Below are 13763 nucleotides of genomic sequence, written 5' to 3'. Positions count from 1 at the left end.
ATGGATTTCTGCAAAGGAATAGGCAACAAAACAAATAAGACATCATCTGCAGGACAAATTCATATGACAACATGAAGATTATTTTCTTGGTTTAGCTAAAGAAAGCAGCAAACCATAATTTGACCATAATCAATAACTCCTCCAATATAATTGCCCTTTTCATAACATCCTAGGTTTGTCTTCACAAAATAGCTGAATAATTGTTGTTGTTGTTGTTGTTGTTGTTGTTGTTGTTATTATTATTATTATTATTTCTTACTCACCTCTCCTCACGGCTCAAGGTGGGTTACAACACTGCTAAAACAAATACTCAAAACACACAATCATTAAAAACACTCCGTAGAATACATATACATCAATACATACATCCATACATACATCCATACATATTAAAATACACAAATCAAAAGTTAGATATAGAATGGAAGTTTAAAATTGGTCATTAAAACTATCTAGGTAGGCCTACCAGAAGAGATAGGTCTTCACTGATATAGCTATCTGAATTCTACCAGCAGGTCATTCCACAGTCATGGGGTAGCCAATGAAAAGGTCCTTTGGGTGGTGGTTCTGGCAGGCCTTGAGCAGAGCCCTCCACCCAGGACCACAGTGTTTAGGGCAGATTGTACAGGAAAAGGTGATCCTGTAGGTAACTTGTACCCAAATCATGTAGGGCTTTAAAGGCCAATATCAACACCTTATACTTTGCCCAAAAACTAACTGCCATCCAGTGGAGTGATTTTAGGGTAGGGGTGATATGCTTACTCTTGGGTGTTCCTGTAACCAATCTGGCTGCTGTAATCAGAACCAAATGGAGTTTCTGTACTTGGTACAAAGATAGCCCAATGTGAAGTGCATAACCTTGAGGTTATAGGCACATGCACCACCATCTTCAGGTTTACCTTTATAAACATTTCACCGTAGCAACTAAATGCTTCTCTCAAATGCCTACTGTATTTCACTGACTCTAAGATGCACTTTTCCCCAAACAATGAGGTTCAAAAAGGCCGTGCATTTTAGAATTGATGAAATTCTAGAATCATGTTTTTGTTTTGTTTTGTTTTTTAAAAAGAGGTTCAGGAGTGGTGGCTGAGAGAACGGGAGGCTGAATCCAGGAAAGCCTCCCCACCCCTGCTGCCACTGACTCCCCAAATCTGCACCATTTGCATCATTGGCTGGGCATAATCTATGCATGTGCTGCTTCTGCTGACCTTGGTCACTGCCATTGCCCCAGTGTTGCAAAGTTTGGGTTTAGGAGACAGGAGAAAAAGGACATTTGTGCCAGGAGCAATGGAGAGTCATTGTCACCTCACCCTTCTGCCACAAAGAGGTTCCCTCTCTGCCACGGCCATCATCCCCAATCCTATGCCTTCAAGATAAACACAGAAACACTGTGACAATGGCATCGACTAAGGACAGAAGAAGCAGCAGCCCAAAGCACAGAAGCCAAATGCACATTGGTTGTGCTCAGCCAACAGTGGGTTAGGGAGGTGGCTGCAGCATTGGGCACAGGGTTGAAGAAGCCTTCTAGGACCTGGGCAGGACAACTTGGCAGCTGGGCAAAGATACAAAGAAATTGGGATGAGGACTAATGTTTTTGACAAAAATTGAGTCTCAAAAATTGTGTGCTAGAATCAAAAACACTCACCCCCTCATAAAACTAGACCTCAAAAATCAGGCTGTGTCTTACAACTGATTTTTTTTTTGTTGTTGTGTCAGGAGTGACTTGAGAAACTGCAAGTCGCTTCTGGTGTGAGAGAATTGGCCATCTGCAAGGATGTTGCCCAGAGGACGCCCGGATGATTTTGATGATTTTATCATCCTTGTGGGAGGCTTCTCTCATGGCCCCACATGAGGAGCTGGAGCTGATAGAGGGAGCTCATCCACCTCTCCCCAGATTCGAACTTGCGACCTGTCGGTCTTCAGTCCTGCCAGGGGCTCATCATTACAATTGATGAAATACAGTAATGCATCTTTTGCACACACAAAAACTTTCTTAAGTCTAATTGTTTGGGCCATCAAGAGCAGTGGTGTCTAACCTTTGGCCCTCCGCGTGTTCTGGACTACAGCTCCCAGAATTCCTGAGCACTGGACAAACTGGCCGGGTATTCTAGGAATTGGAGTCCCAAATACCTGGGGGATCAAAAGTTGAATACCACTGATGTAGAATAAATGCACTGGAAAGTTGTAAATTAATAATCCTATCCCTCAGCTGAGTAATGTTACAAAACCTTTTAAAGTATTTATTTTCATATTTCAGGATTTCTTTGCAGCATTGCATTAAAGTGTTTTTAATGCACAAAACATTTTTGCAAAGTATGTTTTTGTGCTAGAAGATGCTATTTTGCAAACAAGCATACATTTTTTGTGCAAAACTAATGGAAATAAGTAATAAAAGGACTTTTAGTCTTCTTAGTCTCACTCAGTGCCAATAAATCCCATGTCAGCTGACAGTTTTTTGATGAAATGTCTTAATGAGTTGAGAGCATTTCTCATCTAAGGTAAGACCATTCCTTAATATTCTGCATACACAACATGAAATTGTAGCTAGTGCCCACAAGGAAAGATACATCATTAATAAAATAGGCAAAGAGAAGCAAGGAGTGCAAGCCTCTGTTCTTTATATTTCTCCAAAAAATGTATTCATCTACATGGAAAATATGGCCATAGAAAATAATTTTTCTATAAATTCAAGACACATTTAGATTTATTTTTGCTTTTGTATCATCTATTAAACTAAAAGCTCCTGTGCCGAGAACACTCCTTGTATTTTGAATAATTGAATTTATATAAAATTACTTGGGATCGAAAATCTTAACTAGCAACTCTCTTTGTAGCTTCATAAGGCCATATTTTCATATTTTCATATTTCATTAAGATAAGTAAAAAAAAAACCCTCATAAATTTTGATAAAAAGCTAACATATTATCTACAGGCAATATTGTGCAATCTGGGTAAACCACAATCCATTTTGGTGTCCTGGATTTCAATGGGGGGTCTCAATCTGTTTTTCGAGAGTCTCCCAAACTTAGAAGGAGAGAAATCAATTTTCAATCAGGGAAGCCAAAATATTAGTTTTCTATCCAGCCCATTGGTGGCAATGGGGGGGACTTCGCACAGGCTACCCTTCCCATCATTTTAGGCGTCATATATCCTTCATTAAGTCCTGGATTAAAAGAATCAAAGTTAAGATACCACTCTTCCTGTGATCCTTTCCCTGCTGTCTGTAGAGGAAGCTGCTAAAGCTGTTTCTACTCCAGAGGAGGCAAGAGCTGCAGGCATGCACTCTCTTTCCATGTGTAGACCATTATACACATGTATAATGTGTAGACCATTATAGATCATTGTGTTGTTCGATTGTGTGCTGACCGATTTGTATAGACCTAGTGGTGTAAACCGCTTTTTGTGTAGATCGACGGTGTGTTGTCTGCGCAATTAATCGGATAGAGACCAACTGGGCCGATCGCCACCGTGTCGACCACCCCCGGAGGCCCGTCCACTACCTTACATCAATCGTCTGTTGTTTACATCTGTTGTTTACATTTGAATCATAGCACTTGTGCCAACTGTCAACCACCTATTTACTGTGTTTACATATTGCCAACATCGAACGTTATAGTTCCATCCTACCTGCTGCTAATGTGATAATAAGAGCACAACATAGCACTTTAAAGGCGCCTGCCTCTGTTGCCAACTGTTTTTGCACTTTGTCCCTTCCCCGATTCCTCCTGCCGCACTTTAGTAGCATTGAGGGCTAAGTTTTGGGCTGTTGCACTTTAATATCTTGTCGCACTTTAAGTTTCCGCACTTTAAGAACTACCCTTGTAGCCGTGGATTTTGCTACTGTTACTACTGTTGCACTTAAGACTCTAACACTCTAGGGACCACCCTATTTTGCGGTTGAACGTCTACCACCTGTATTTACCATCTACCGAAGTGTATTGTTTCCATCCATGTGGTCCCCCACCCTCCTATGTATACTGTCTCTGATACTATTGACTGGTGGAAGAAGCAGGGGAGGAAGTGGGCTGGAGTCTGTGAAGAACAATGAAGAGGGGAGGGGGGATAAAAAAGACCAAAGTAACTGGCAAGAAAAAACGCCAACATTTAAAACATCTGATGAAATAGAAATTAAGACCTTGGTCAGGAACGGCGGCATGGAGGAGGGGAGGTGTTCCACTAGCTGAGGGGCCCCCATAGAGGTCGTGGTGGGAAGGAGGAGATGCGGGAAAAGGAGACCTCAAATTCGGCCAGTTTCGGACCATTTATCCAAAACATTAAAAATTCCAACTCGGTCTCCTAAGGTAAATTGGTGTAACCAGGTGAGCGGACCCTCTGGACTAAAGGTTGTGCTGTTGAACGCCAGATCTGTCAACGGAAAAACGACCTGGATCCAGGACCTAATCCTGGACGAGCGGGCAGATCTGGCGTGCATCACGGAGACCTGGTTGGATGAAGCTGGAGGAGTAAATCTGACCCAGCTTTGTCCTCCGGGCTTCTCTGTGCAGCACCAACCGAGATCCGGAGGGCGGGGAGGCGGGGTCGCAGTGGTCTATAGGGATTCCATCCATCTAACCAGGTGCCCCATCCCGCAGACCGCAAATTTTGAAAGCGTCTACCTGAGGGTGGGTGACCGGGACAGTATAGGGATTCTGTTAGTGTACCGTCCACCTCGCTGCACTACAGTCTCCCTACCTGAGCTAGCGGGGGTGGTCTCGAGCCTGGCGTTGAAGTCTCAACAGCTCCTTGTGCTGGGAGACTTCAAAATCCATGCCGAGACGACCCTCACAGGTGCGGCTCAGGACTTCATGTCTGCCATGGCAACCATGGGGCTGTCCCAACAAATATCTGGCCCCACCCACTGTGCTGGACACACATTGGACTTGGTTTTCTGCCAGGGATGGGAACAGGGTGGCGGTGTGGAGGAGTTGTCCATCTCTCCGTTGCCATGGACTGACCACTTCCTGATCAGATTTAGGCTCACTGCGCCCCCTAACCTCTGCAAAGGTGGAGGACCTATTAAGATGGTCCGCCCCAGGAGGCTGATGGATCCGAACGGATTCCTGACGGCTCTTGGGGATTTTCCCACCACCTCGGTAGGTGACCATGTCGAAGCCTTGGTGGCTCTCTGGAATGGGGAGATGGCCAGGGCTATTGACATGATTGCTCCGGAACGTCCCCTCTCAAGTAGCCGAGCTAAACCAGCCCCTTGGTTTACTGAGGAGCTGGCAGTGATGAAGTGAAGGAAGAGGGAACTAGAGAGCGTGTGGCGTTCGGATCCGAGTGAATCAAACCGAGCACGGTTTGTGTCCTTTCTTAGGGCATATGCCGCGGCAATAAAGGCCGCAAAGAAAACTTTCTTTGCGGCCACTATTGTGTCTGCAAAGAACCGTCCGGCGGAGTTGTTTCGGATTGTCAGAGGTCTTTTAACTCCCACCACTGCAGGTGGGAGCCCTGACAATTCGGTCGCGCGCTGTGAAGCATTTGCTCGGTTCTTTGCAGACAAAGTCGCCTTGATCCGTTCTGGGCTGGACGCCGCGTTAGATGCAGACTCCGAGAATGTAACAAGAGCACCTGCTTGTCCTATTTTGATGGATTCTTTTCAGTTTGTGAAACCCGAGGATGTGGACAAGATACTTGGAGGTATGAGGCCCACCACGTCCATCCTAGACCCCTGCCCATCCTGGCTTCTGAGGGAGGCCAGAGGGGGATTGGCTGAGTGGGTAACAGTGGTGGTGAATGCCTCCCTTCGGGAAGGCAAGATTCCAGCGAGCCTAAAACAGGCTATTATAAAGCTGCTGTTGAAGCAGCCATCACTGGACCCCACTAAATTGGACAACTTTCGGCCTGTTTCCAATCTGCCCTTCTTGGGCAAAGTCATGGAAAGCGTGGTGGCCTCACAACTCCAGGTATTCTTGAGAGACACGGATTATCTGGATCCGGCACAGTCTGGTTTCAGACCGGGGCATGGTACCGAGACGGTCTTGGTCGCCTTAGTGGATGATCTGCGCCGGGAGCTAGACAGGGGGAGTGTGTCCCTGTTGGTGCTCCTGGACCTCTCAGCGGCCTTCGATACCGTCGACCACGGTATCCTTCTGGGGCGCCTTGCGGAAATGGGTCTTGGGGGCATTGCTCTGCAGTGGCTCCAGTCATTTCTGGAGGGCTGCACCCAGAAGGTGTCACTGGGGGACTCCTGTTCCGCACCACAACCTTTGACTTGTGGGGTGCCACAGGGTTCCATACTGTCCCCCATGCTGTTTAATATCTACATGAAGCCGCTGGGTGAGATCATCCGGAGTTTCGGGGTGCGGTGTCATCTGTACGCAGATGATGTCCAACTCTGTCACTCCTTTCCACCTGCTACTAAGGAGGCTGTCGAGGTCCTGAACCGGTGCCTGGCCGCTGTAACGGTCTGGATGAGGGCGAACAAACTGAAACTAAATCCAGACAAGACAGAGGTACTCCTGGTCAGTCGCAAGGCCGAACGGGATATAGGGTTACAGCCTGTGCTGGATGGGGTCGCACTCCCCTTGAAGGCGCAGGTTCGCAGCTTGGGTGTGACCCTGGACTCATCGTTGAGCCTGGACCCCCAGGTTTCAGCGGTGACCAGGGGAGCATTTGCACAGCTCAGGCTCGTGCGCCAGCTGCGCCCGTATCTCGGGAAGTCTGACTTGGCCATGGTGGTACACGCTCTTGTCACATCCCGCCTGGATTACTGCAACGCTCTCTACGTGGGGCTGCCCTTGAAGACGGCCCGGAAGCTTCAGCTGGTTCAGCGCGCGGCAGCCATGTTACTAACTGGAGCGGGTGGCAGGGAGCACACAACGCCCTTGTTGTCCCAGCTCCACTGGCTGCCGATTTGCTACCGGACCCAATTTAAGGTGCTGGTCTTGGCCTACAAAGCCCTAAACGGTTCCGGCCCAAAATACCTTTCTGACCGCATCTTGGCCTACGAGCCCACGAGGACCTTGAGATCGTCTGGGGAGGCCCTTCTCTCGATCCCGCCTGCATCACAGGCACGGCTGGCGGGGACGAGGGAGAGGGCCTTCTCGGTGGTGGCCCCCCGGCTGTGGAACACTCTCCCTGCATACATCAGACAGGCGCCCTCCCTCATGTCCTTTCGAAAAAGCCTTAAGACATGGCTGTTCGAGAGGGCATTTAACTAAGTGCTAAACAACAAAGCTATACAGTAATGAGAACTGGAATGGAACAAGGAATATGAGACTGGCTATGATTCCACTAAGAGACGAAGCGGATTTTTAGTGTAGTCTGTAAATTGTTGTGTTGTTTATATGTCGTTGAAACTGGCTTTTGTAATTGTCTTTTATGTGTACTGTACACCGCCATGAGTCGCCCTTATGGGCTGAGAATGGCGGTTAATAAGTGCATCAAATAAATAAATAAATAAATACAGCAGGTGGTTTTCCAAGGCTTTTTAAGGAGGCTTCCCATTTCTCAGGGAAGGAAGAGGGATCGACCTGGAGGTATCCTACCTTGGGCTTCCTTAAAAAAGCCCTATCTTCTCTCTTGATTTGGAGGTGCTGGAGTGGTACCTCCCCCTGCTCCCCTCACGCTTTACATTTTAGCGGCTGCTTCCTCCCCACACTCCATGTAATCGAAAGCAGCCAGTTTTTGAAAGCCACTGTTCTGTTGTGGCCAGTAAAAAAAAAAAAATGGCAGCAGCGCCCATGCTGTGTGACAGGTTTCGGAACCAACCCAACAAGATGAAGTCAAATGTCCATAATGAATCCATGCACAAGAGTACTAGTTATAGCAAATGACATTGTTTGCAGTGCAAGGATAACGATGTAGGAGCTTCAGTGACACAATACTGCTAATGACTCTTCTTGAAATAAGTCATTTAACCACCCATATAATATACTAATATAATCTATAACCTACATAAATATTCAACAGTTAAAAAACATTCATAGTATCACTTGCCTCAGTGCTTTTTAACTCAGAAGCACCAATAATTGCTAAAGAAAGCCACAAATGCCAGGCTGTCTACTGTAACATTTTGTTTCTTGAAAATGCAAACCACATGGAGAAAGAATAACTCCACTTTGGCAGGGCACTCCATTGTTTGGGCATCATTCACACTTACCGCATATAGACAAATAACAACATGTGTAATGTGTCTTGGAAACATTTATGGATACTTATGAAGAGTAACTATTTCAAAAATAATATTTTTTTAAAAAAAGTCTGTTCTATCATTCACAAGAAGCCCAATGACACTATTGTTCAAGAACCTCCTCCGAGTTTATTTTTTCTTCCCTGCAAGAATTATTGATTCCTGTCAAACTTAACAAGAATAAGAATATATAGCAGAAAATAAGGTGCAAAAATTCAGCATTACAACTATTATGCAATGCTGACTATGATCATGACAAATAGTTGTGAAGTAAACCATTTTAGTTCCTTCAATGGAAAAACAAGTATTTTATTATATGTATCATTTATTGTTTAGCCTTAAGAGTTATGTAAGATTACTCTAGATCTTGTACACTGTTGCTGAGGACTTCCTAGAAATGGACGATAATAACACTCCTCTGTATTAAAATAATTATACTACATAATATGGGGATAGTAAAAGTTCAGTATGTAGTACTTAGATCATCAAGGAGATCATTTCTTGTTTACAATTTTTACATCATTAAAATTATTGCTTCAAAGAACTAGATTTTAAAAGACAGCTTTAGTAACCACTACATCTTATATATAATAATCAAAACATTATTTACTTCATTCCCATCAAACACCTTAAACCACATGCGGTTTTTTTTAATTGACAAAGAAGTAATGTGTGGGTGAGAAATAAGTAAAAAATTCTTCTGCCTGAAATTCTAAGTTATTTCTCTCAGCTCTCTACTTATGGTTTTCTGTATTCTCCCTTTTTAATTATTAATCCTCAAGATGAAAATAAAAAAAATGTTCTTGTTTTATTTTTTCATTCTTCAAGTTTTAAATTAGTTGTTTATTGCTTCAGTCACTTCTGACTCTTTGTGACCTGATGGACCAGCCCCAGAGGTGGTCCTAGGTAATTTTCAACGGTAAGCAAACAGTATTTTGCCCCCCCCCCCCCAAACCAATTACTGATACATATTTTCGTCGTGCGAGTTCTGTGTGCCATAATTGGTTCAATTCCATCATTGGTGGAGTTCAAAATGCTCTTTGATTGTGGGTGAACTATACATCCCAGTAACTACAACTCGCATATGTCAAGGTCTATTTTCCCCCAAGAGCACCTCAAGAGTGTCCTGGGCAAAATCAACTATACTGCAAATGCTTACTTTGCGTAATGGGTTGAGCTGCCCCTGACCAGCCCACACCAGAGCTCCCTGTCTGCCATCACCAAGGTCAATCCAGTCACTTCAAGGAAAAAATCCATCCACCTTGCCCTTGGTCAGCCCCTCTTCCTTTTTCCTTCCATTTTCCCCAGCATCATTGTCTTCTCCAAGCTTTCCTGTCTTCTCATTATGCGTCCAAAGTACTTCATCCTGCCTCCAATGAGCAGTCAAGCATTATTTCCTGGAGTATGGACTGGTTTGATCTTCTTGTGGTCCAAGGCACTCTCAGAATTTTCCTCCAATACCACAGTTCAAAAGCATCTGTCTTCCTTTGCTCAGCATTCCCTATGGTCCAGCTCTCGCATCCATACGTTACTACAGGGAATACCATTGCTTTAACTATGTGGATCTTCATTGCCAGTGTGATGTCTCTGCTCTTCACTATTTTATCAAGATAGGTCATTGCTCTCCTCCCAAGAAGCAAACATTGTCTGATTTCCTGATTGCAGTCTGCATCTGCAGTAATCTTCATGCCTAAAAATACAAAGTCTGTCACTGTCTCCATGTTTTCTCCCTCTATTTGCCAGTTATCAATCAGTCTTGTTGCCATAATCTTGGGATTTTTTATGTTTAACTGCAACCTAGTTTTTGCACTTTCTTCTTTTATTCTGGTTATAAAGCTCACCAGCTCCTCCTCACTTTCAGCCATCAAAGTGCCATCATCTGCATATCTAAGGTTGTTAATGTTTCTTCCAGCAATTTTAACTCCAACCTTGATACATCAAGCAGTGCACATTGAATGATGTGTTCTGCATACAAGCTGAATAGGTCGGGTGAGAGTATACAGCCCTGCTGTAATCCTTTCCCAATCTTTACCCAGTCTGTTGTTCCAGTTTAAATATTTCCTAAATTTTTTACAAGTATTTCAAAAAGGGACTTATGCATACTTCTACTAGACTGCCATGAAGTAAAGTTGTGAGGGTTTGTAGATTTGATTTATCTTTGGGTAATGAAATCAGAAATAGGTTTATAGAGACATCCCATCAAATTCCTCTTGCTTGCTGTACTTTTTAGTTGGGCACATAAAACCACAGGAGTGCAAATCCAACTTTATTCTTTCCATGCCTTTGTGTATGTGACACTGGAAACACATTTGATAGGGATGGATATCAGCGACTAGGTAGTAATTTATTTCAGTCAACAGTACACAAGATTTAGCCTTGAAATGTTTGTTGTCCTACAAGTCCCATCAATCTGGCTGACCTAGCTAACAAAGAACTAAAATGATTTACATTCAAAAACATCTGGAAAGCCATAGTTGCCCACCACTGATATGTTCTATTATCTTAGCATTCAGTATTTCAGTCTACAAATGGACACGTGAAACAGTTCTACAAAGCAGCAGTGAAATCATATCTGATGAAATCATATTTCATTTAAGAGCTTCTGATGTATATATCTATTTTCCATATACCAATGGTTGTCTGATGTTTCAGACTTTATGTGCAATGATCCAGGGATACCTATGTACAGGCTTTCCTAGTTTCTTTCTCATTACATAGTGACCATGACAAGTGACAGTAGATCTTACTGAAAGCTTGGTATCGGAGATTGACGCAGTAATGCCATAGTGGTAACTGGCCATGCTATAACCCTCAGGAGACTGTGAGCAACCCTGAGAACATTGGCAGTATGAAAATAAAAAATTGACAAAGAAATAAATGAATGAATAAGGTTAATGGTGTTGCTAAGGTGATGAGCACTTTAGCAGTGGAACAGCCAGTAGGGAACATTTTGCCAATCATTCTTCCTATCATCTTTTCTATAGGAAAAGTTTTCATTAAAGTTTTCATAAGACCTACAACTTCAACATACATGACAAATTTTGGCAGCAACTACAGTTGTGCTACAGCATCGGCTCCCACTACTGTGGGAGAAGTATTTCCAAGGCAGCTCTGGGGCAAATCTGGCAAAACTAGAGTCGCCATGGGAGGCTTCCCATGCTGTATTGCCCTCGGTGAGGCAAGCCAACTGCAGGAGCTTCCTCCCATGTGATGAGGGAGGAAGCCAGAATGGTGCAAAGTGTGGAACAATAGGTGCCCATGCTCCTGGGCGAGAACTACCAGGATTGCTGTGATGTGCAGTTATCAACAGTGATTCCAGCGGTGCATGTGACAAGGTAGGAAATTACTCATGCATTCAACTTCCAACTTTGCTCTAATGTACCTCAAAAGACAGATAGACATCATTCCAAAACTATCATATCAACCTCTATGGACTTCAAAACATGTATATCCATTTAAAAACTAGAAATTGAAAATATATTGTTTTAACTTTTTTCATCCAAATTTCTGCAATTCTTTTTCTTAATTCTGTTTTAATAAACTTTTCATAGGCCCTGGGTACTGCCCTTAACGTGCCTAATAAATAAGTCAGTCCTAAATTGGAAGCTTCCTTGCCAGGTAGGGTGTGCAAAGAGGAGTATCTCTGGACTAAGAAGACTCATTTTTTTACAACTCTCAAGACTTGTTATAATAAAATTTGTCCTTTGCCTCCAGCATTTGTTTAGTTGCAAAGCTAACCCTAAAAATTGAGAATGTTCCTGTGAAATAAATGATACACAAAACAATGCACATATTTTTTTAAATATGAAAGGGAAATATGGGCATAAATGAAAGAAGGGAGGGGAGATTTATGTAAGTTTTGTGGATACCTAATAAATTAGAAAATAATAAATTTTAAAAAATGATTCAACAAGCACAAGAGGAGAATGCAATGAGGATTTAGAGAAACTCAATGGAATAAAAAACAGATGATTACATCTGGATTTCCAAAGAATCCAGATCACTACTTCTGCACATTTTTCCTTGCCTGCTTTAAGCAGAAAACCACAACTATAAAGTGTCTTGCAAAACTAGCCAATGCATCAGGAGACCCAATTTAACACAGTTCCAATTTTGAAACATTAAACATTAACTTGTTTCACACAAAAAAGGATAATTTATCCAACTGCGGGAAGACAAAAGAAACCCACACTTAAATATTTAATGTGTAAAACACCAGTGTATCAATTATTGAAAGACAACAAATAGAAAAATAACTCACTGTTTTCTGTTAGGTGTTAACAATTGTGTTTCCTTTTTTTGTATAGGAGTATCCGTTGGAGGAAAGATGATGCTGTTAGCTCTTTGTTTATCACTTTATGCACACTAAAAGACTGCCGCACACCTTGTAGCCTTCCTCTTCACTGTACCTTCCCATCACTTGACTTCAGCAAACATATTCAGAGCAAACCAACAGAGGACAGTATCTGTGAAAGGAAGAGTCAACATATGTCATAAAGAAGCAACAGGGGATAAAACTTCAGTGCTTAAATGAAAGATGAGATTCGTATACTAATGCAAAATGACAAAGGGTATATCCAAATATATTCTGGTCTGTGTTTCAGATCAGGAATGTACTGCAATCTTCCTGTAATCTTTCAATAAGAAGAAAAAGAAAAAAAATCTCAAGAAAAAACTTGAAATAATACAACACTAACAAAGGACAAATTGCAACTAATGGTTCAATGACATTGAGTTTAATGATCTAAGTACTAGTCTGGTCCTTCCACTTTGACTTCATCTGGATGGGAACTCTGGAGCCTGCAAATGGACAATTTAGAAGGGTGTTGTACACAGTTTGAATATCCTCTCCCAATGTGTGATGGTTCTGATCCATGTCAGGGCCTCTTATAAGGAAAAAAATGAAAGCCAAATGACTGAACAGCTATGTATTTAAATACAGACCCTTAGTGATAAATTTGTATCCATGCACTGTTGTCCAATTTGGTGGAGATTAATCTGTTGAAGGTGTTCATTATATGATACTTCCCTAATCATACACTGTCATGTATGGTACATAGTGCAAGTCAACCAGGACTCCTATTAAATAGGAATATAATACAAGTACAGAAATAATTCTGGTATACCTTAGACATTTTTAATAATGTCTATAGAGTGGTCCCATAATAAAGTAATATTATTTAAGTGATAACGTATGTATTGCATGTTGCTAGGAGCTAATAGTTATTATTAATTCATGTGTACAATAGGGCCTCCCAATTACAGAAGATCAATTAAATCTATTGCTGAATGGTAGGTCAACAGCGATGAATCCAGTTTTTTCAATAGGTCTAATTTCATTTGGTGTAGTAATTGATCTGGTCTACAAATCTATAGAAGTACAAAACGGTAGCTAAATGGTTCAACACACTGGGGAAAACACTGAATTGTGTATTGTGAAAACTTTAATTGAAATAGAATAAATTGCGTTGACATGCCCTTCCAACCACCAGGCTCCTTAAACATATACAATCAATATAAATATGCATGTAAATCCACTGCCATAAAATTATTAAAGAGAAGGTAGCTAGTAGTTCCTAACCACTCCAACTTGACCATGAATGGATGAACTTTACGTTAAGAATTCTGG

General features: G+C 42.4%; 1 protein-coding gene across 4 annotated transcripts in view; it reads right to left on the bottom strand.

The window, feature by feature from the left end:
• The window catches only part of PCDH15 (protocadherin related 15), a 1134710-nt gene that overhangs the window by 986846 nt on the left and 134101 nt on the right, over positions 1–13763 (bottom strand). For all 4 annotated transcript variants that reach the window (XM_067465706.1, XM_067465711.1, XM_067465710.1 and 1 more), the window contains exon 2: positions 12396–12600. The gene's annotated coding sequence lies outside the window, so the exon portion shown is untranslated. The remainder of the gene's footprint in view (positions 1–12395; positions 12601–13763) is intronic.

Source organism: Anolis sagrei, chromosome 3 (genome assembly GCF_037176765.1).
Source record: "Anolis sagrei isolate rAnoSag1 chromosome 3, rAnoSag1.mat, whole genome shotgun sequence".
NCBI lineage: Eukaryota > Metazoa > Chordata > Lepidosauria > Squamata > Dactyloidae > Anolis > Anolis sagrei.
This window is presented reverse-complemented; position numbering and strand designations above follow the sequence as displayed.